General features: G+C 42.3%; 1 protein-coding gene across 2 annotated transcripts in view; it reads right to left on the reverse strand.

The window, feature by feature from the left end:
- SLC22A3 (solute carrier family 22 member 3) overlaps positions 1-21,185 on the reverse strand; it is an 85,602-nt gene that overhangs the window by 42,431 nt on the left and 21,986 nt on the right. The gene's annotated exons all lie outside the window — the stretch shown is intronic.

Raw genomic sequence — 21,185 nt, forward strand, 5'->3', positions numbered from 1 at the left:
AGCTTCATTTGCATCAATAAATTAATGGGAATGGAGAGAGTTTTGTTAGAGCAACGTTCCCACGTTCTTTTGCTCCCTTCTCAGATATATGCCAAGGTTCACACAACCATCTACCCATCAAATTATTTTTACTTTTCTATTAGCCAACATGCCATTTAAGTCCTCCCACAATCTTGCTGTAAGGAAAGAAATGAAACCAGCAGACTTACAAAAAGTTGTTCAGTCAAGTCATTAGGGTCCTTTACTTTCTTCATTCCTTGCTTTATACCCGAACCAATATTCCAAACTGCCCCACTGTTTGGTTCCCCAGAGGCTTTAAAACCCCAGGTCAGTGCATCACAGCAGGATGGGAGAGAGGCAGGATTCCCTTTGCCAAGCAGGAGGCCTCATCATATGCATATTCTCAGGCAGATCCATTTGGGACAAATACAAGTTGAGGCTCTGCAACGGATTCCTTTCAAAGCACCCAGGCCCTCCACCCTGTGGCCACTTTAGAATCCCTCCAAAGGCGTGCTGGCCCCAGATTGAAGCCCACTGCTGTAGACCGTAGCAGGATGAGAAAATTAATGTTGTTGGAATAGGAACTCTGAGTAGTCTCACAAATACAGATTCATAGCAAACTGTCACATTTACTTACAGAACATTCCTTGTCTTAGTTCTATAGCTAAGGACTCGTCACCTAACATAGTTGGGAAAAAAATTGGTGGCAGTAGTAGCTGGCCCACCTGGCAGAGTTGCTGAGATTCACGAAGCTTAAAGTAAAATGAGCTACAGATATGCATAGTGATAATAATCATGGTGACTTCAAAGTTTTATCATTAATGTGGGTACTGGTTTCTTAAGGCACAACAATTTTAAGAAAGCTTGCAGATACCTACCTGAAATAATCTCTCATTGGAATTAAACATGTAAAGAATGCAACTGAAATGAAAGTACATAAATTCTTAGAAACCAAGCAAGTTATTTAACTGCCAGAGAAAACATTTTGCTTCAGAAAAGTACCAACCAGGGTCCAATATAAACTCCCACAGAGTAGAATTTGCTTCCTCCAGCTGTACTTCAGATAACTGGGTTGCTAGGGATACAGGCACACTGGAAGGTCCGGCAAGAGCTACCCTTTTAATGAAGTTGTTGAGCTGTTTTGAATCCTATACATTAAAATGCCCCACCAATACTCTTAAAACCACAAAATATTCTTTAATATAAAACTGATTCTTTTTTGCTTTCCCATAAGAGAAATGGTCAAAAAGGATTTTTTTCATTCATATTAAAAATAAAATTAATTGAAAATACATGTCTAAGTGGTTAAAGCACTTTGATAACATTTCCTAAAGTACTATGATGCCATCTGGACCACATATGGTCAGCCTCCGTGTTTTGTTCTGCATCCCAGAGGCTGGAGGAGTGGAAACTATATGTCCCAGAATCCTTTGCCAGCAGGGTTCTGTTCATGTTCTGGTGGGGTAGGGTGGGGGAGGCTGTGTGTATAGTACAAGATCAAGATCAGAAAGCAATGGGGGGATTCTGCTTCTGGCTGTGGCAGCAGCTCCAGCTCTAACCTTGGCAGTGATAACAAAAGCTCGTAGCTGCAGAAGTTAGCCAGTGCTTCTAACCACTCCCTGCCCACATGGAGCAAAAGAATATGAGTCACCGTTGCAGTAACGCCACAGAGCAGGACAGGGGCTCTGGGGGAGCTGTCCCTCCTGACCTCTCCCCTCGTGCTTTTCTGGCCCTTCCAAAATAGCTCAAACCCAATTCCTTTCATTAAACCCCTTCCTGCTTGACATATCTAGCCTGGTTTCTGTTTCTATGACTGGGAGCGTGCTATCTCTCAAAAGTACAAAATAAATCCACTTCAACAAATTATGTACCTGTAAAGCAATGCACACAAGCACACATACTTATGTTTCCAATACAGGTAATAAACACAGCAATCACAGGATTCGAGGGCTTGGTTTTGACTCTTGTTTGTACAGACAGAAGGCAGACCCATTCCTGGAGCTGGCATTTTCTAAAACAGCTCGGAGCCCTCTGCCTGCTGCCCTAACAGCTTTAGGTCTGTAGTAGATTTTCATGGTTAAAGAGAGGTCAACAGGCACCTAAGGCAATGAGCATGATAGGCTGAGGACTTTTTCCTGAAATAAAGTACTGAAAGTTTATTATAGTTCCCAGGGAGACCTACAACCCACCTTTTGTCAAACTTACCTAAGTTTAAATCAAGGAACCAAACATTTAAATCTCTCTCCTAAGGTAATCTGTCCAGTGTAAGTGAGGATCTCCTTTTTTTCATTAAGTGTACACATACAAAGACACATAATTATTTTTAAATGCTCATAAATCCATGTGTACGCATTCTGTCCTTTATTAATCTTCCAGGTCACTTTTGCACAAAGTGAATGACTCTCCTTGGCATGAGCAGAAAGCCGATCTGATAAAAGACTCAAACTGCTCATGTAATGCCGAAAGGATTACGTTGCTTCATTTTGCACAAAGCGCAACAACTCTAGTCTAATTAGGTACTTTTGAAGGGCTTCTAATTAAGGGCTTTTCTTCAAGATCCAAATAGACACTATGTTAATTTGAGTTGTAAAGATAAAATACTGGGGCAAGTCATTATTAGATAAATATTAACCTTTTGATTTCTAAATTATCCTTCAAACTAGAGCAACAGACTACCTCTAATACACAAAGGTCAAAGGTAAGACGGTAAAAATAATGCAGGTATGCAAAAGACGTAGACACTCAGGAAGTGATCACCTGCTCCTTAAACTGCAGGGACTGGACCCAGATGATGGGCTGTTCTGAAGAAAATTCTAAGTTCAGAGGACATCAGAGTGTATGACTTCAGTCATGGCCATGCATAATAGGACTCATTCATTGTACTGTTGCAGGAGACAGGGAGTCTCTGAAGTCAAATGACAAGATCTATGTACTCCTCTTTTGATTTTTCTAAAGCTGAGTTATAAACTGAACCATTCCTGATCAGCTTTTAGTTTGAGAACAGTGGCCATTAAACTTTTCATCAGTGTCAAAAACATCATGTACATCTTTGGCTTGGCCACTGGGTGTGGGGTGCCCCTGGCTACATTTAGCATTGGCCAGACAATTACACATTGACCTCCGTGACCAGGTTCCATTTCTGATTAATATCAGGCCACCAGAGCAGAGCCTAATAGTGGTTAAAACTGATTGTAATCATAAAGATATAATTTGGGTTGGGTCTCTGTGAGGAGAAAGATGTCATTAATAATTCTAGTCATAATGAAAATTTCCTTAATGTGATCTGATGGCATTACTGGGCATCTTAATATCAAAAAAATGAATGCTTTTCTGATATATATGAACCATCATGAAAAGCTGCAGCTGTGAGAACTAACCATCAGACATTTACAGATAACTCCCAGTAGTGTGCTTGGCATTACACGGACAAGATTGGGAAAAATACCTGTAGCACATGCACTTTGTTTCTGCTTCTGTGAGGAGCTTATGACATAGTTTAGAGAGCCAAGGTCAATCTATGTGAAGCGAATGTGGAGCAGCTGAAATCTAAACTGATGAAATCTACTATCTATGCAAGCCGGCCTCAGAGAAAATGACTGATGGGTCAAGACCAGTCAGATTACCTGAGGAAGGTGGCATATAAACAGACCCTTTTACAATGAGCTGCCTATAGAATGGAAAAGGGGAAAAGAGGAGCCCTTGAGCAGGAGCATGAATGCCAATGGGTGCAGGTGCACCTGTAGCTCAGAGTTTAAGTGGAGGAACCACTTATCTCCATTCCTCTCAGTGGGGAAGGGAGTGGGTCCAGTGGGTGGGATGGTGTGTTTCTTACTCAGGAAACCAGAGGCATTAAGAGAGCTCAGGATAGAGGGAGGAGAAAGTTCTAAAGGATAAAGGAAGAATCCAGAAAGCTGCAAATAGAAAGGCCAAGAGCAGATATTCTTGCCCCAGGACAGAATAAGATTCCAGGGAGATGACAGCAAGACCAAGAGACAGAGCAAACCCGTGAGTCTGTGACAATTGCCCCGAGCAGTGCCTTGGCCTGGTGTGGAGAGGCTCCATCATGTGATAAATAGCCTGTGAGACCCCACTTGTCACATGCACTGCTCTCCAAGCCCATAATAGACCTGCTTTAAGGTACCATTAAGCAAATAAACCTTGAAATTTGATGGAGAGATGTCCTTTAAATGCATGGCTTTTTGTCTGAGTCTGTAAACTTGGGAAAAAAAATGAAAAAAAAAATCTACTTTAATAATAATAGCGCTTGGTCATTTGTTAACTTAGGATTCTGGACTTGGCCTCAAATCTTAGAAGAGCAGCTGCTTTATTTCTTTGTAGTGAAGACATACAGTGACTCTTCTTAAAATGTTTATAATTTTTCTAAATAACGGAGATTGTCTGAAGATAGAGGAAGGTAAAAGGCCCTGAATTTGTGCAGACCAAGGGCAGAGAGGAGCCGTGGTTCCGGAGTCAGATGGCCCGGGCCTCCTGGCCGGCACTTCTAGCTCTGTGTCCTCTGGGTCCCTGTCTGTAAGAGGAGATGAACACGGGAGGGATGTCACCACTCAGGTAATATATATGCAGTACTTAGCCCTAAGCCTGACACATATCAAATGTCCCATAAACGTTACCAACTGCATTATGATTACTGATGATGATAATAATAAATAACATAATGACGGCATTAACATGTAGTTTACAACACTGGCTGCTCATTAGAATTACTTGGGAAATTTGAAAAATGCCTGAGGCCCACTTCAGACCAGTTAAATGAGAACCTAATCTAATGGGCAGCTGAGGTTGAGAACCTGGTGTAGAGTTTATTAGCTATTTAAATACCAGCTGGGAATGGTTAATTTTTGCATACGTACTGAGTTGAATAGTGTCCATCTCCCCCACCCCCAGCCCTCCAGTTTTCATCTACCTGGAATCTCAGAATGTGACCTTGCTTGGAAAAAGGGTCTTTGCAGATGTAATTAGTTAAATGAGGTCATACTGATCAGGGTGGGCCCTAATCCAGCCTCCGGTGTCCCTGCAGGAAGAGAAGACAGACGCAGACCCAGGCCCGGGAGAACAGCACGGAGACCAGAGCAACGCGCCTACGAGCTCAGGAAGGGCAGGAGGGCCTGTGCTTTCCTTTGCTCCCGCTTCCATGACAAAGTACCTCAGACTGCGGGGGGCGGGGCATGCATGAACAACAGAAACTTATTTCCTCACAGCTCTGGAGGCTGGACGGCTGGGATCCAGGTGTCAGCAGGCTCGGCTTCCTCTGAGACCTGTCTCCTGGAGTTGGAGCTGGCCATTTCCTGCCTGCGTCCTGCCGCGGTCTTCCTCTGTGCGCGTCCCTGTCCTAAGCTCTTTAAATAAGGTCATCAGTCATTTGGATTAGGGCCCATCCTAGTGACCTCATTTCAACTTAATTTCCCCTTTAAAAGTCTGCCTCCAAACACAGTCACATTCTGAGCTGCATATGAGAGTGGGGGGGATATATCTCAGCACCTAACAGCTATCGGTACCAGAAGTGCATGGGGCAGCCTGGTGCAGTTTCTCCCCAGAGCCTTCAGAGGGAGCGGGTCCTGCAGGGACCTGGATTTCAGGCTTCCGGCCTCCAGAACCCTGAGAGAATGAATTTCTGCTCTTTCACACCACTCAGTTTGTGATCATTTGTTATGCCAACCCTAGGAAATAAACACACATATCACCTGGGATATTTTGCAAGTTTCTGTATAAAATGAAGGATTATTTTAAAGAAAGAGAGAGAGCGCTTTCCCTTCCTAATCCTGGCTCCTTGGAATTCAGGGGTGAGCTCCATACTGGATTCAGACCCAGGGGGCTACACAAACTCGCTTCCTGGACAGCACCCTGTGCATCTTTCTCTCTGTAAAAGCCAGCAGCTACTGCTGCCCGGTGTGAAGGCCTTCTGATGTGCGAGGTGGCACACCTGCTCAGGGGCCCTCACACGTGCACTGGCTGCGCAAGCAGAGAGGGCCTGACAGCCTGGACATGGGAGGAAACTCCTGCCCCTTGGAACCCACTGACCGGCAGGGGGTGAGAGAGGGGAGAGGGGAGGGCGCCCTAGTCCCACTGCTGTCCTGAGGTGCAGATGGCCACACGGCCTCACCAAGACACCGACACTGAGCACCCAGCGGTGTCTGCTAAGGAGCTGCGGCCGGCACGGGGCTCCCTGCCTCCAGGCTGCCCCCCTCCTCACCTGCCTCTTTCCTTTTCTCTTTCACTCTCCTTCTCTGGGGCTGCAGCTCCTGACAAAGAATTCATGCGCAAGCTTTTGCCCCAGGCTTCATGTTTTAGGGAACCTAGGTTAAGATTGCTGAATAAGTGGATCATGGTCATTTCCACAAGCACCGCTCTGTTTTAAATTCATGACTCCATTTTTGGTGTTTATTTTAAAATTATGCATTTTAAGCAGTGACTTATCAGTTTCTAATTAATTGAAGGCCCAAATAGTGCCAATCATAGCTCCTGTTGTCTATGACTGAGTGCAATTCCATCTAAGAGGGAAGACGCCTCCCAAGCCCATTCAGGAGCAGCTATTTTAGGCGTCACTCTTCAGACTCTGCCCACTTCTGTGCTTTCGCCAGGTTCAAGAGTATACCCTCAGATCCCAGCCCTACCTGCAGGTCCTGTGGCCACAAACTTGGAACTGCCATGGTTTGCCCCCTTCTAGAAAGGGAGCCCTTTGCAAAATCAGGGCATGAGTTAGGAACTGGGCCTCCAGCCTGGCCCTGACCACCAGGTTGTGAGCATCTTCAACACAGGGAGCAAGAATGGTCAAAAAGAATCCATTTCTGACCCCTGTACCATGGGACAGGAAGAGGACACTTAGAAGCACTGCATGTAGGGGACACTTGTTCTGTCTGCCAGAATCCACTGCCTCCTCTCATAGCACCGCTGGACTGACTTCTGGGGACTCTCCTGCCACACTGCGAGCAGGAACGGAGGGCTGTCCGTCCAGCTGCTCTGCCAAGGCTACCGTATGGCCTGAGGTGCACTGACCTGGGATTAAATGACAGAATTGATATTTACTTGCTTGATACTCATAGTCAATCAATAAATGTTTGTCCATTGATAGGTTCAGTCAGTTGGTTCTTCCAAGGAAATGGTACAGGACGATTAATATTAGCACAAGACTTAAACAAAATGGCTCATGATGGAAGATCAGTTGTACGGAACCAAGTCACAACGTTTTTATCAGGTGAGATCACCAGTCTTCACTCTCACATTCTTCATCATGTCACTTGGCAATGAAGGTTCTGGGAAGATAACAAAATGACCCCTCTGGCCAGTGAATATCAACTCTCCTTCCTTTTGGGGAAGGCAAACAGGACGTGTTGCTTCTTGGCCTGTGCCCTGTAGCTCCCTTTTGCTGGAGTTTTGTGTTTCCTAAAGCAGGTCTCATATGTGTATTGTTAAAATACAGTGGGGCATCTCAGTTATTCTATCTTTTTACCTTTGGCCTTTAGTAAATAACTGCAATCAGGTAACATCCTTATTTTAATGTTTATTCTCATTGTAGATACACTTGCTGTTGGCTTCTTAAGCTATATCCCCAAATAGCACACACATACTTGTGATAAAGCTGATTTCTAAGAAAATAAAAATGATGAATAAGGGAGCATATATAGTTCTCAAAGGGGAAAATGACTAAATATGGAAGAAGAATGTGGAGAGACAACTAAATGAGGGATTAGGCTCACAGTGAAATGCATCTCAATGAGCATTTTATTAGAAATATTTTTTCTAACTAGAAAATAAGCCATTAAATTAGACATTTAGAAATATCAGCAATTTGGTAAATCATTCTTTCCATAATACTAACTGCTTAACACAGTGGATCTCCAAGTATGGTCCCTGTCCCAGCAACAACAGTAAGGTTTTGGAATTTGTGAGAAATGCAAATTCTTGGAGTTCACTTCAGACCCACTGAATCAGAAACTCTGGGGGCGGGGCCCAGAAGTCTGTGAACAAGTCCTCCAGGACATTCTGCTGCACGCTGGTTTGAGAACCACAGACTCCAACATATTGTTTAGATGCTCTGTTTGTACTGTTGACCACCTGCAGGGAAACCAAGAGATATTACTACGGGTTTCTTACAAGACTGAGTTGGCATTGTATAGTTTTGCTTGGTATATTAGTCTTCAATCGCTGGGTGCTAAATTACCAGCTTAGAACAACACCTATGCATTAGCTCATGGAACTGTAGGTCAGAAGTCTGGGCGGGCTTGTAGGCACTCCCTGCTTAGAATCTCACATGCATGGTGTGGGCCAGGCCGGGCTCCTACCCACGGGCTCTGGCAAGAATCTGCTTCCAAGTTTACGCAGGCTGTTGGGAGAACCCAGTTCCTTGTGGCTGGTAAGGGAGAATCAACATCCATGTGGAAATGGATTGGGGTACCATTTCCTTGCTGGCTGCAGGTTGAGAATCGCTCTCAGCAACTAAAGATTGCTCTCAGGCCCTTTGCACATGGTTCCCTCCACCTTCAAAACCATGACATGTATCAGGTCTTGTTTATGCTTCGGGTGTCTCTAACTTCTTCATCTGCCACCAGCCAGACAAAACTCTATTTTTACAGGGCTTATGTGATGAGGTGAGCCCTCTCGGGTACTCTTCCTATCTTAAGGTCAACTGATCAGTAGGCTTAATTACATCTCCAAGGTCCCTTTGCCGTGTAGGTAACATGATCGTGCCATCTAAGGAACATGGGGTCAAAGGCCATGGGACACCTTAGAATTCTGTCCACCATTTGAGCTTAACACCTCTGCTGGTGTAGACATTAAAACTATATTCAGTTTCAGAATTCCCAGGACTTAAAAACAGTGCAGAAGTGTTACATTATCTCAAAAGAAAATTGGAGATGCATGAGTTTAAATGAATCATTGTTCAAAGTTATTTATTAACAAAGACAAATTGCTTGAGTCGCATCTCATTTTATCAATGGTTCATTTATATCTTGGGGATGTTAAGGGAGTAAAGTTCACTTCACAGAATATAAATTATATGTTTTCCCTAGTGCAAACAATAAAGTACATGAAATACAAATTAGGAGGGAAATATATGGGTTTTAATATAGAAAATAAAATATTAGTAAATTAAGTATAAAACACACTTGAAACTTTTACCGATGAATATCAAGGTTTAAAAACTGGATGATGACTTACTATTAAAATTGTATTAAAAATTCAAAATGGAAACATCCTGAGGGGACCTTTGTGTTAGAGTCACAGGTGATTTTCAAAGCGGGAAGTTATTCTGAAAGTTGGCTTTCAATCTCAGGGCATTCTCTCCTGGCTGCCTCTACAGCAAGTTTATGGAAACGTCTCCCCCTCAAGGTGGAGAGAGTGCTCTGGGGGACCGTGGCTCTCACACAGCTTCTGTCAAGCTGAGCTTCCTTTCTGGAGTGCCCACAATAGCCTGAGGGCCTGCCCCAATTTCCGTCTCGGCAGCTCCAGAGCCAGGGGCCTCTGGCCCTAAGCAGCTCTCCTGCCTACCCCAATGCACCTTACAAACATCACGACCAGAAAAGGCTGTGAAGAACTGTCCTGAAGAACATTAACTGTGGTTTTCAGGAACAACCATTTGTGACACACAGGATACCCCACAGTGACTCACTCACCTGGAAGAATTCAATAAGGGGCACAGAAACACAGCCATGCCCGTAATCAAGGAATTAGAATCCATCTCTGTAATTCAATCCAGACAATAGACACAACCTCCAGGGCAAGGATAAAATGTACATGTTACGTAGGTACTAGAAGAACGATTAACTGAGCACGTTTCTGGATGTTTTGTTCTGTTTTGTTTGTTTTTCCCTTGGAAAACATTGTCAGCATTTCTGAAGACATGAGAAATGAAGCTCAAAAATGGTAGGAAAAGTCTAGAGCATCATTTCCTAAGGTGAAGCCCATAAACATGACTCCCCTGAGGCCTTCTGAAAGCTTATGGTGAGATACCTGGCATTTGTAAAATGTCCAGAATAACCTTTCTGAGTGAGACTTCCAATTTACATTAACATGGTGAAGGCTCTGAGAAGTCCTGTAGTAAAGAGCTCTACCTGCATGAGCTAAGATGACCTACATTTGTTTCCCGGGGAGCAGTGGGAGCACCACTCCTACGTGTGCTGGTCGTCATTGTCAAAGGGTGTGGGGCTGGGAGACGCCCACTCACCAGCAGGCAGTGAAGGCAGTTTGCCCTGATTCCTCCCTTCCCTTTGGGCCTCTTCCTTATCAGATGCTCTTCTCCTGTCTGCTCCCTTTTTACCTCCATGTTCTCCCTCCCATTTGCCATACTCTGCCAATTTGCAACATACAGGAAAAAAAAATTATATTGGGCATCTCCCAACATGTATTATACTCATTTATGAGACGCCCCAGCTTATCTGGGCTCCACACACCCCTGGCAGCTGTGTCATGTGTGTGTTGGGGGCAAGGTTTGCCGGACAAAACCCCCAGACATCAACTGCTGAGTGGCTGGAGGAAGAAGCGGTTTCCTCCTTCCTTAGCTCTTGTGCAGCATATCAAGGAGAAGCTGCTAGAAGCCCCTGAACCCACGGATAACTCCTCATGATCCCAGGCAAATCAGAGAACACAATCAATGGGAACCAGAAGAACCAAACAGGCATTGTGTATTCCTTGCCAGGATCCAAACCTGTGCCAGTCCTGAGCCAACAACGTCCCCATCCATAAACCGAACCCAAAGAAAACACCAGGCAGGGGCAACACCCCACAGTTCAGAAGAGAAGACCCACCTGAGCACCCGGAGCAAATGCTCATCAGTAAAAGAGTAACCATGAAAAACAATCCTAATTCAGAATTCCAGTGAGAAGCTAGAGACCATTGCATTGATAAAAATAAGGGCACTAGTTGGGAAAAAGGATCATTCTGCATAAAGGAATTACTTCAGATTAAAATCATAAACTGTAGAATTAAAAACAAATGCAGACAGTGAGCAGCAGATCGAACGTGGGAGGAAACTGTTAGTGACCTGAAATGCTCTCTTGAAGGGGTTCTTCAGGAACCTGAGGAAAAAGACAAAGGGGGAGAAATCTGAGGGAAAAGAGAAGCACAGAGGAGTCCAACGTGCTAACATTGGCATTTCCTTAAGTGGGAAACAGGGAAGAGAAGTTACGATAAAGTTGACAGAGAAAGATTTGACTCGAGTGGCAGACAGTGTTCTGCAAGCATGTGCACTTTGACCCCAGTGTTCTGGGGTGGGAGTCAGCTTGTTTGGTATTGTTCCCCACCTCTCCCCAAAACCACCCTCTACCTTTGCCCTTGTCCCCAACCCTTTCACCCCTAGCTTCGGATTCAGCTTCCTCTGCTGGGCTAAGTCAGGAATTGGTCTATATTTAATGATTTGGAAAGATAGTCACATTTTAGTAGATTTAAGAACCAGATCATAAAACAAAGTATATGGCTTCATATGTGTACAATAAACCTGTATGTATGCATATACATAGGAAATGTCAGAAGGGAGCTACCCATTAAGTCACTGAAAAGTTCTGCATGGTCGGATGACACGTGATATCATTTTCATACTTTTTTGTCTTTTCTTAATGTACTTTGCATGGGGTATGTGTTATTTTTATATATTTTATTAGAAAAATGAAAAACTACATGCACTTTGGCAAAACAACGACATTCTATACTGAATATAAAAACATATATTAGGAGGTGAGGGAGTTTTCTTGAGCACAGCAAGGGGAAGGGGCATGAAGGGGCGTCCACAGGCAGATGCAGCAGCCTACCAGAGGCTGCTAAGGGGTAGAGAAAGGCAATCCTCCTGACAGTTATGTTTGAAATGATTGTTAGTAGGGAACTGGAGGTGAGTGAGTGTGAGGTGGGGAGACTGTCTTATTAAAAGTCAATGACATTTAGATTTAAATTATTTCCAGTGAGATTTAGGAGTAATTTAAATTGCAAAAACACAAATCAAGAACCTCTGTCTGGGAATGGTTACACCCCTTAGTGCCTAAGGCCAGTCTGCTCTTACTCCTGACAAATCCAGTTCTGGTACAGGAGTTTTCTGGGTAGAATGTAGCTCTCAGCTCATTGCCATCACCACCTGATCTGAAGCCTAATACACAGGCAGAACTGGGGTTCTGTGTGCTAGACCCCTTGATATTATCCTCAGGTCTCTGAGGCACCCTTTCAGACTGGGTCATTTCTATTGATTTGCCTTCAAGTTCACTTATTTTTCCTTTTGCTATCTCCAATCTGCTATTGGGCCCATTTAGTGAATTTGTCATCTCAGTTATTGTACTTTTCAGCTCTGGAATTTCTGTTTTTTAACAGTTCAGTTCTCTATTGAGATTCTCTATCTACTCATTCATTAAGACCATTTTTCCTTTAACTCTTTGAATATCCTTTAATCAGTTGAATGTATTTTTAATAGCTGCTTTGAAGTCTTTGGCTACTAAATCCAAGGCCTAGGACCACATAGAGTTAGTTTCTATTGGCTGCCTTTTCCACTACCCCCCAGCTCCCCTCCATGATCACATTTCCTGTTTCTTTGCATGTCTTACTGGCTTGAAATGGCAAAGGCCAGGGCCTAAAGCTAGCAGAAAAGAGTCACTTCTGCCTCTCTGAATCATGTCATGCTCTTCTAATGATTATAGGCTTTGGTACTTATAGGAAGTTAATTTCTCTGGACTCAAAGTGCAAACTCTGACAGCCCTGTGAAGTACAGTAGCTGATAGCTCAGTATTACAGCTCCTGGAAGCTGCTTTTGTTCAGCTGGGCCCTTGGTGGCCACTCCTAGGATTTGGGAAGAGCTTATAATCAGATTCTGGGATTCACACTTTCTGTTGTTCTCTTGATTCTCGGGCATCTCACTCCCCTACTTCCCTGCTGGTCTGCTGGCTTAGGGCTCTTCTCTCTTATGTCTTTAGCCCATAGGGCTTTAGCTTTCTACACCTAAGCTGTAATTGGTTGGGCAATGCATTCAGTTAATAAGTAAAAAAGTGAAGCTGGACTTTTATTTTATTTTTCTAAGACAAGTTAAGTTGGATAAAGTTGAGAATTAGCACACTTGGACTCTAATAACATAATACCTATGTGATAATATTGAACTTTCCACATTTAAAAGGCATGTGAAGTGAGCTTTCAGGATATAAAATAATTCTAAATATTTTATTTCAGTAAGAAGCCCAAATAGCTCCTACTGATATGATTATGTCCTACAGAGTTTTTGATTTTTAAAATTTTCTCCATTCCAATGGACTCATTGGAAATATAACAGAATGAATTGTTACTATCATTATGTGTGATGCTGGAATCTCACAGGTAAGATACTGCTGGTCCTCCCTTTGTTTCTGATTGCAACACATCACATTAACTCACTTGTTGGCTCAGCTTTCCAGAATGGTAGAAAAATGACGGCTGAAAATAGACATCAAGATAATCTCTTTGCTAACAAAGGGTTCTATTATTACTCCTGATAGTTGAAAAGATATAATTTAAGAGAATAAAATAAATTTATATTAACCTACTTCTTTCTTAAGACTAAGTGGTTTCAATTTATATGTCATACCTTGAAGATGTTTTAAGATCACTTTTTTCTGTTAGTGTTTGAGATGATGTGCTCATCTAACTTCCCTCTAAAACAGTGTTTATGTAAAGTTGTGCCACATTTTTGCCAATTTGCTCAGTCCCAGAGATCCAGTCAGCCTTTAGCACTGGAGAGGAGTTGGCTTCTGCGTGGCACCTTGCTCCGTAACATCTAGTGCCTGAAGCTCAAGCTTCACAGTGGACCCTTCTCAGAATGGGTGGGCTAAGTATCTGCTCATTCTGAGGTATGATCAAAGTAATCATCTATCTTAGAACAACAATAGGTCCTACATTTAGTATTGGGAGGCAGTACCTTTGAAAAATGTTTGCCTTAGAAATGAGATTACCCATCCTTTGATTAAACCCTTCAATAGCTCCTCACTTTTTATAGAACAAAGTTCAGGCTTTTTATTATGGTTCCAAGGCCATAATGTGTCAACACATTTCCAATCTTATCACCCTGGCTTTTCACTCTCTCAGCTACACTGGCATGTTCACACATATCTGAATCACTTCTGCCATTTTGAGCTCCCAGCTGTTCTAGCTGGCACACAATTTTTCCATCTCTTCTCTGCCTCATAAAATCCTATTCCTTGGTTCTTCAAGGTCTAGATAAAATATATCCACTGGATTGGGGGTTCCCTATCAGAACTTTCATGGATATCTATTTTGGTTTGCTCCAGAAATTACACAACTTAATTATGACCACATATCCTGAATTTTCCAAAAAACACCCGATTCCATAATTTTCTTCATCTCCAAACTAAACTTGTTACTTCTCCAACTACATGTCCCTGTTTTTGAGTTTGAAAATAAGGTTTACTACATTTTCATTCTGTATCATCACATCAAAAAGCTGAAGAAAAAATTATTTGAAAAGACTGTTGCCCATAATTTTTAAAGATTATTTTTTATTTAAGCAACATGGTAACTATATATATGTAAATTAGAAAGAAAACTTATTATGATTACCCACAATACCACTCTGATATGAATATTCTTCTAGACTTCTATCTATGCATATATATGTATATGTTTTTAAAAGACAAGTTTATATTCTACTATTTTATAGTCTGCATATGATTTATGAGTTTATGAATCTTCTATACCATCACTATAAATGGCTATATTTATCCATTGCATATCTGACAATAATTATTAAACCAATCCTTTATTTTGGATAAGGGATTTAGTATTCTTTGTACCATTATAGAAATACACTGCAAGCCTTATCTTTAAAAAGGAATGCTAAATCTTTAGGAGTTCTGAAATATACCCAAGTATATAGCAAGCATGATAAATGCATTTGGGATAAAAATACTAACTTTAAATTAAGTTAATAAAAAATATTATATATATAAAAAAATTTGATATATATAATTAAAAAATTATTCCAGTTGTTTTGTTAACCTTTCCATATTTCAACTTACTATAAAACAAGTTTTAAAACATGTTATGTAAAGCAACTTGTTAATTTATACAGATAGAATTCTTAAACAGACCTCCTACAATAAATGTGTATGAGCATATTCCATAGAAATTCATTTTCCCCCAGTTTTTAAAAAAATGAAAAGTAGGGTTTGTCTAGGTTAACCTCAGTGTTAATTAAAACGATCACAGCTTCTTGATGGAATTGGTTTTGTATCTCTTACATGATAATAATCTTCTGAGATAACTAGGAGATAAAGACATCTTTAAGAAGACATGATAAATATATAAAAAATGACATTTTGGAAACAAGATATTTGGACTAGACAATGGGAAAAATAAAAACAGGTGACATAGTCGCTATGTGTTTTCAGAGGTACTTATTTACTTACGATTTATGAGCAGAGATAATAAATGATGAGATACAAGTAAAAAACTATGACAAGTACTGTATGAGTCACAATTTCTTATTACTTATGACTCTAACTGCAATTATATATGGGGGATGATTTATATTTGAAATCATACAACAATTTGCACAAAAATGGGCCCATTATTTGATAATTATAACTGCTAAAGGGGAGAAAAAGAACCTACGCATAAATTATCCTTAGCAACATATAATCATAATAATAAAAGTTTAGCTGCCTTGTCTGACTTTTTGGTTTGAGAAAAGAAAGGTACCAAATTAACTTATCATGAAGAAGAGAATTGGTGATTTATACGGGTACAAAAAGTAGTTCTAGCACATCTCCTTGGCATTTTGAAAGCAGTACACAGGGATATTTTGCTACTGGAAAATTTCCTCAAATACAGATAAAATCCTAGTAGGCAGCTTTCTGGGCTGGAAGACCCAGTGGAATGTGCAGGAAAAATGTCACAGCCATCTGACTGTAGGCTGGCCGAAACAAACAGAGGAAGACTATTAAAAACTAAAGAAGAAGAAGAAGAAGAAGAAGAAGAAGAAGAAGAAGAAATCCCTCAATTAACTTAACCATCCCTTTTGAGGTAGTAAACACATGACCTCAATCTGTCCTTTGGAGAGAAAGACAGACTCCCACCTCCCACCTCCCGCCTTCCGCCTCCCATGGGCCATTAACCACAGGGGCCTTTCCCAGAACAGCAAGTCTCCAATCCTTGTTAGAAATCTGCCGTCCTGAGACGTCAAGGATTTCCCCATGTACATTACCGTCCATCAGACCTTCCCCAAGGAGGAACTCTAGGACGGGGAGGAGGCCCATTACATACGATGAGAGTTTAGTATCTGTCTTTCAAAATTATCAGTGACACCTTTTCTCCACTTGGTAACCACAGTGGTCAAAGATTTTCAAAATCTAGTTAGAACATGGAGTAACATACATACCTTCTAAAGTCTGCCAAAGCCTGTATTTTCTAAGAACACACTCTTAGGACACAGTCAGCCAAAATGATGAAATGCCAGCAACGGGGCCACCCGAAAATTGGCTTCTCCAGAATGCAAAAAGTAGGTTGTAGAATTTAAATCTTTGATATTTCCCAAGTTTAACACATGTCTTTTCTAAGCTTTTCTTAGAAAATCATTGATTTTATACAATTAGCAGAAGGCTGTATTTCAATCCTATTGCCACCTTTCTATGACTTTGACATAACATTCTAGAATCTTCTGAGTGTTAGTTTTGTTCACACATCAAATTAGGAGACACTGTCAAGAGTCTTGACAGTCCGTGCTTTCCTCTTCTGATAATTTCTGATTCTGTAACCATAGAGTGAGTGTTAGAAACACCAGGTTACTCATATCACTAAAATAATTAATATTAGATTAGGAGAGAAACAAACATACAAGGAAAAGTTTTAGAAGAGAAACATAACATGAAATAAACTTATAAAGAAACCAAGAAGGAGCTATTGTCAGTGTAAGTCAACAAGTTATCACAAGGTTAAAATTATAAACTGATTCAAACAAACAAAAATCCTTAAGCCCAAATTAGGCAGCCTGGGCACATGGCCTCTTCCTCCTTTTGTGTCTTGGGTTCATTTCTGCTTTGTTTTTTTTTCTCTTGGTGCTTTGTATGTGAGAGCAAGAATAAGTGGGCCTTGACAACAGCTTTATTTTTCTAACATTTCCAATTGATGAGAATCAGGAAAGAGACTTAATCGTAGGAGAGCGTTGGCCAGGATTTTCGGTAGAGAGCTTCAAGGAAGTCCAGGGACAATAGCATTATTGACTGAACTCTACCTGGACATTCCAGCTTTGCAAACATTCCCTTGTGACTGCAAAGCTTGTGATCATTTGAGCTCAAGTGCAGACCCAACTTTGTTATCTATGCAACTGAATAGTGTGCCTAGCACCACACACACACACACACACACGCACACACACACACACACGCGCACACACACGCGCGCGCACACACACACACACACACACACACACCCTCCGTGCCCTCCTTTGTCTTTCCCAAACTCCTGAGGATGCCCCAAACCGTCCTCACCCAGGTGTCAAGTGTGTTAGCAGGAAGACATAAAAGGCATCCTAGCTTTCCTCCCAGGACCAGGATGCACTTTGATTCCGGGTGCTCCGGGGCACAATTACGTATCATTCAAGATGGCCATTCTAGTTTGCCGTAGGACCTGAGACCACATCACGGTTAGTTGTACAAGCCCCCAAATTGAAATATTTGCTTCTTAATGCATTTTTCACAACGAACTTTTTTCATTACAAATACTTGGATTTATTGAAGCAAAAAATGTAGATGAGGTTCGCAAAGGAAGTGTTTTAAGGCCTCTAAAGGAAGTGTCCGTGAGGGTAGCCCCCTGAGCACATTAACCAAGGAAGCAGGACACAGCAAAACAGCAGCTTCGACAACCTGGTAACTTGAGTCTACACGTCCAGGCATTCGGGTGAACAAACGCACATGGATGATGCCTTGTTCTAAGAACTATGCAGGTTTCACATCCAAATCCAGTGGCCAAAACCAATTTCTATTGATACCAAAATCACTGCGTGCCAGGCTTTAGATGAATTGCTTTACATACACACCTCACTTAATCCCCAGCAGCCTCATGAAGTAGACACGATTATTATCATCATTTTACAGCCGAGAAGACAGAGATTAGAGAGATCTGGGAGGCCGCTGGCAGTCACACACTAGTTAGTAGGTGGGAAGAAGGCTGAACAGAAAAGCACTTGATTGCCGAGCCCCCGACTTTGACCGCAGCCCAGAACACCCTGACCTGTGGCCCCCTCCTCCATGTTGCCCCTGCAGCCTTGTACAAAGAAATGCAGTTTAAAAAAGTTGCTGAAATACATCTCCTTCATTTGAGCAGGTGCAAGAGATCATTCTCAAACTACTTTTTGGACAGATGTGTAGTATGGCAAATACTCAAAACTCTCATGTTTTGGGATTATTAAAAAAACTCTTGCATTTCCTTTAAGTAAATAAGTGTTAATAATTACATAGACTTCATTACATGACTTCTTTTTAGTAAGTGAGCTACTGCCATATTTTTGCCAACTGAATATTGCCTCACACTTGCTTTAAAATTGTCTGTAATGGGTATAATGCAAAAAAAAGTTGGTATTTGTACAGCCTGGTTTTTCTTGTTCATCAAGCATCGCTCTCACAGTATGATCTTGCTATTATAACCAATTGCTGGGGGTGGGGACAGGAGGAAGGTGCAAGCTCTTAAGTACAAGAGTTATGCACTGTGGTCTTAAAATGTTTGTTTTGAAAAGAAGAGAAGGTTCTAGAGTAGAGTGTCACCTTGGCTGCTTACGTCTCTTGGCTCAGAATAGGTAATAACAGAAAAAAGGACCATTGTTAAGACTGTTTTCATCATGTTGAAACTAACGGGCATTTCAGAAAGGCCATGGTGCTGGTCACGCAGAGGTAGCTCTGGCCCAAAGCTGAGCTGGGGAGTTTCTGCAGAGACACACACCTGCCACTAAGGTTTAAGGAGACCACGTGCTCTTTCTTTCTTGTGATGCTGTCCACCTACCCACTTGGGAAAGGTGGGCCAGATTTCCAAAGCTAGTCACTCAGCAAACTGTGTGTACCCACTCTCTGTCTGGGTTTTGGGGGATCTGGAAGCAGGTGCAGCTGGTCCAGCTGACTGACAGAGAGGCTCCAACTGCTATCGCTGCGGAGCTTACAAGCTCAAGGTGGGGACAAGACACACGTTCATTTAGTTTAGTGACTTAATGCTTAAGCCAGAGGTTGGCATCCATCCTGGAATAGGCCTGAAAGGCCTCCCCACTGCCAAGTCCATTCTCTTTCTTGAGGCTTCTCCAAATCCACATCTGCTCCAAGCTGGGAAGCAGAGCCCCCAGAGATGAGTGTCATGGTGCCTGGAAAGGGTGAGTCGTGGGAAACACCTATCCAATGTCCTCTCACGAAAACTGTGAGTTGGGGAAGATTTCTTTGGGAAGATTCCTCTGTTTCACCAGATACTGCCACATTTAAAGTACTTTCTAGATCCTGTACTCTCCAGGCCTGAGAGCGGGGCAAGCAAGCTATGCACAGTGAAAACACAGTTCATTTACTCACTCATTCAAGAGTTCTACAGCTCGCTCCTGTGGGGGGCATGTTGCTGTGCACTCAGAAGGGGGTCAAGGCTGGACTCTGATTTGCTACAAGCTTCCAACTGAGCTCCAGTGATGTAGTAGGTGAAATAGAATACAAAGTGGAATTCAAGTGCCACACAAGAAACGCATAATCCTGCACAAGCACCGGAGAGAGAGAGAGAGGAGTTCCAGCTGGGAGGTATGTGTCAGGAAAGGCTTGGGTAGGAGGCAGCATCTAAGCCAGAAATGGTTGCATTTCAACACACAGAGATGAGGTGGAAGCGAAGGGAACAGGGTCAGCAAGAGATAAAGGAGGGGAAGTGTGGGGCAGGATTGCAGTCTGCAACTCGCCAGTCAGAAAAATTTCACTGTGAGACTGAATAACAAGGGTATCTTAACATCTCTTTAGTTTCCAAAGCATTTTATTATCCATTATCTTATTTGGGCATGCAAAATAGGAACTTAAGTCTATAGATCCTTATCACGTTTTATTTTCATAAAGCCTCAGCTGAGGGAAGAAATGTGAATGTAGTGTGAGCACCGTAAAATGCTACACTAAGTGAAACATGAATCCTTATTACTAATGATTGGAAAGTGTGAGAAAGGAAAGAGTACAGTACAGTGAAATCAAATGTACAAACTGCTTTTAATGCCCTGTTTCCCCTTACCTGGCTTGATAAATGATAATGTAAGAGCGTTAACCAAGCCTATGTTTAACATTGGATCTCCGTGGCTCACAGTGATTAGTGTTTGGAAAGACAGAGACACAGCAAGCAGACATCCACATGGATGCCCACATACGTAGGATGGCCATACAAAACTGACTAGAAACCCACCAGGGCAGCCGATGCCCCTGAGGACGGTGGCCTACCTGAAGATAGTGCGGCCAGGGTTCCCACGCCACATGCTCATCTGGAACCTTGCCACACCCCTGTCAAGAGATAGAGTCTAATCCCCCGTCCCTTGAATCTGGGCAGGGCTTGTGCCTCTTCTGGAACAAACAGAATGCAATCAAAGTGATGCGATATGACTTCTGAGCATAGGCCACGAGAAAGATACAGCTTCTGCCTTGGGAGCTGCCGCGTGAGGAGCCTGGGGCTGCCATGCTAGGAGGAAGCCCAAGCTACACGGAGAGATCAGGGGCAGCTGCTCCTGCTGACTGACAGGTGAGGTCCCGGTGGACAGCAGGACCAACTGCCATATACATGAATGAAGACACCTCAGGCATCTGCCTCCAGCCATCAGGTCACCTCAGCCTCCGAGCCTTCCTATCTGAGGCTGCACATCACAGAGAAGAGATGAGCATTCCACACTGACTGAATTCCTGACCAACAGAATCTCTGAGTATAAGAAAATGGTGGCTTTAAGCATAATTTGTATGTGGCAATAATAAGGGGAATCTCAATTTGATCTGTAATGGCCTATTTCTTAAAAAGAAAAATCTAGAGTAAATATGACAAAAAACTAACATTTGTTCATTTGGGGTAGTGAGCAACTGAATATTTGTTAAGTTTTCCACTGAAAAAATTCTGTATTTTTTAATTGAAAAGTTTACATGAATTACATTTGTATTTTTAACATGAAATACAAATTGTGAAGTTTCTAGCAAATTTCTAAGTGTTAATGCTGAGAGAAAAAAAAAGAAATTCCA

The sequence above is a fragment of the Manis pentadactyla genome, chromosome 12 (assembly GCF_030020395.1).
Source record: "Manis pentadactyla isolate mManPen7 chromosome 12, mManPen7.hap1, whole genome shotgun sequence".
Taxonomy (NCBI): domain Eukaryota; kingdom Metazoa; phylum Chordata; class Mammalia; order Pholidota; family Manidae; genus Manis; species Manis pentadactyla.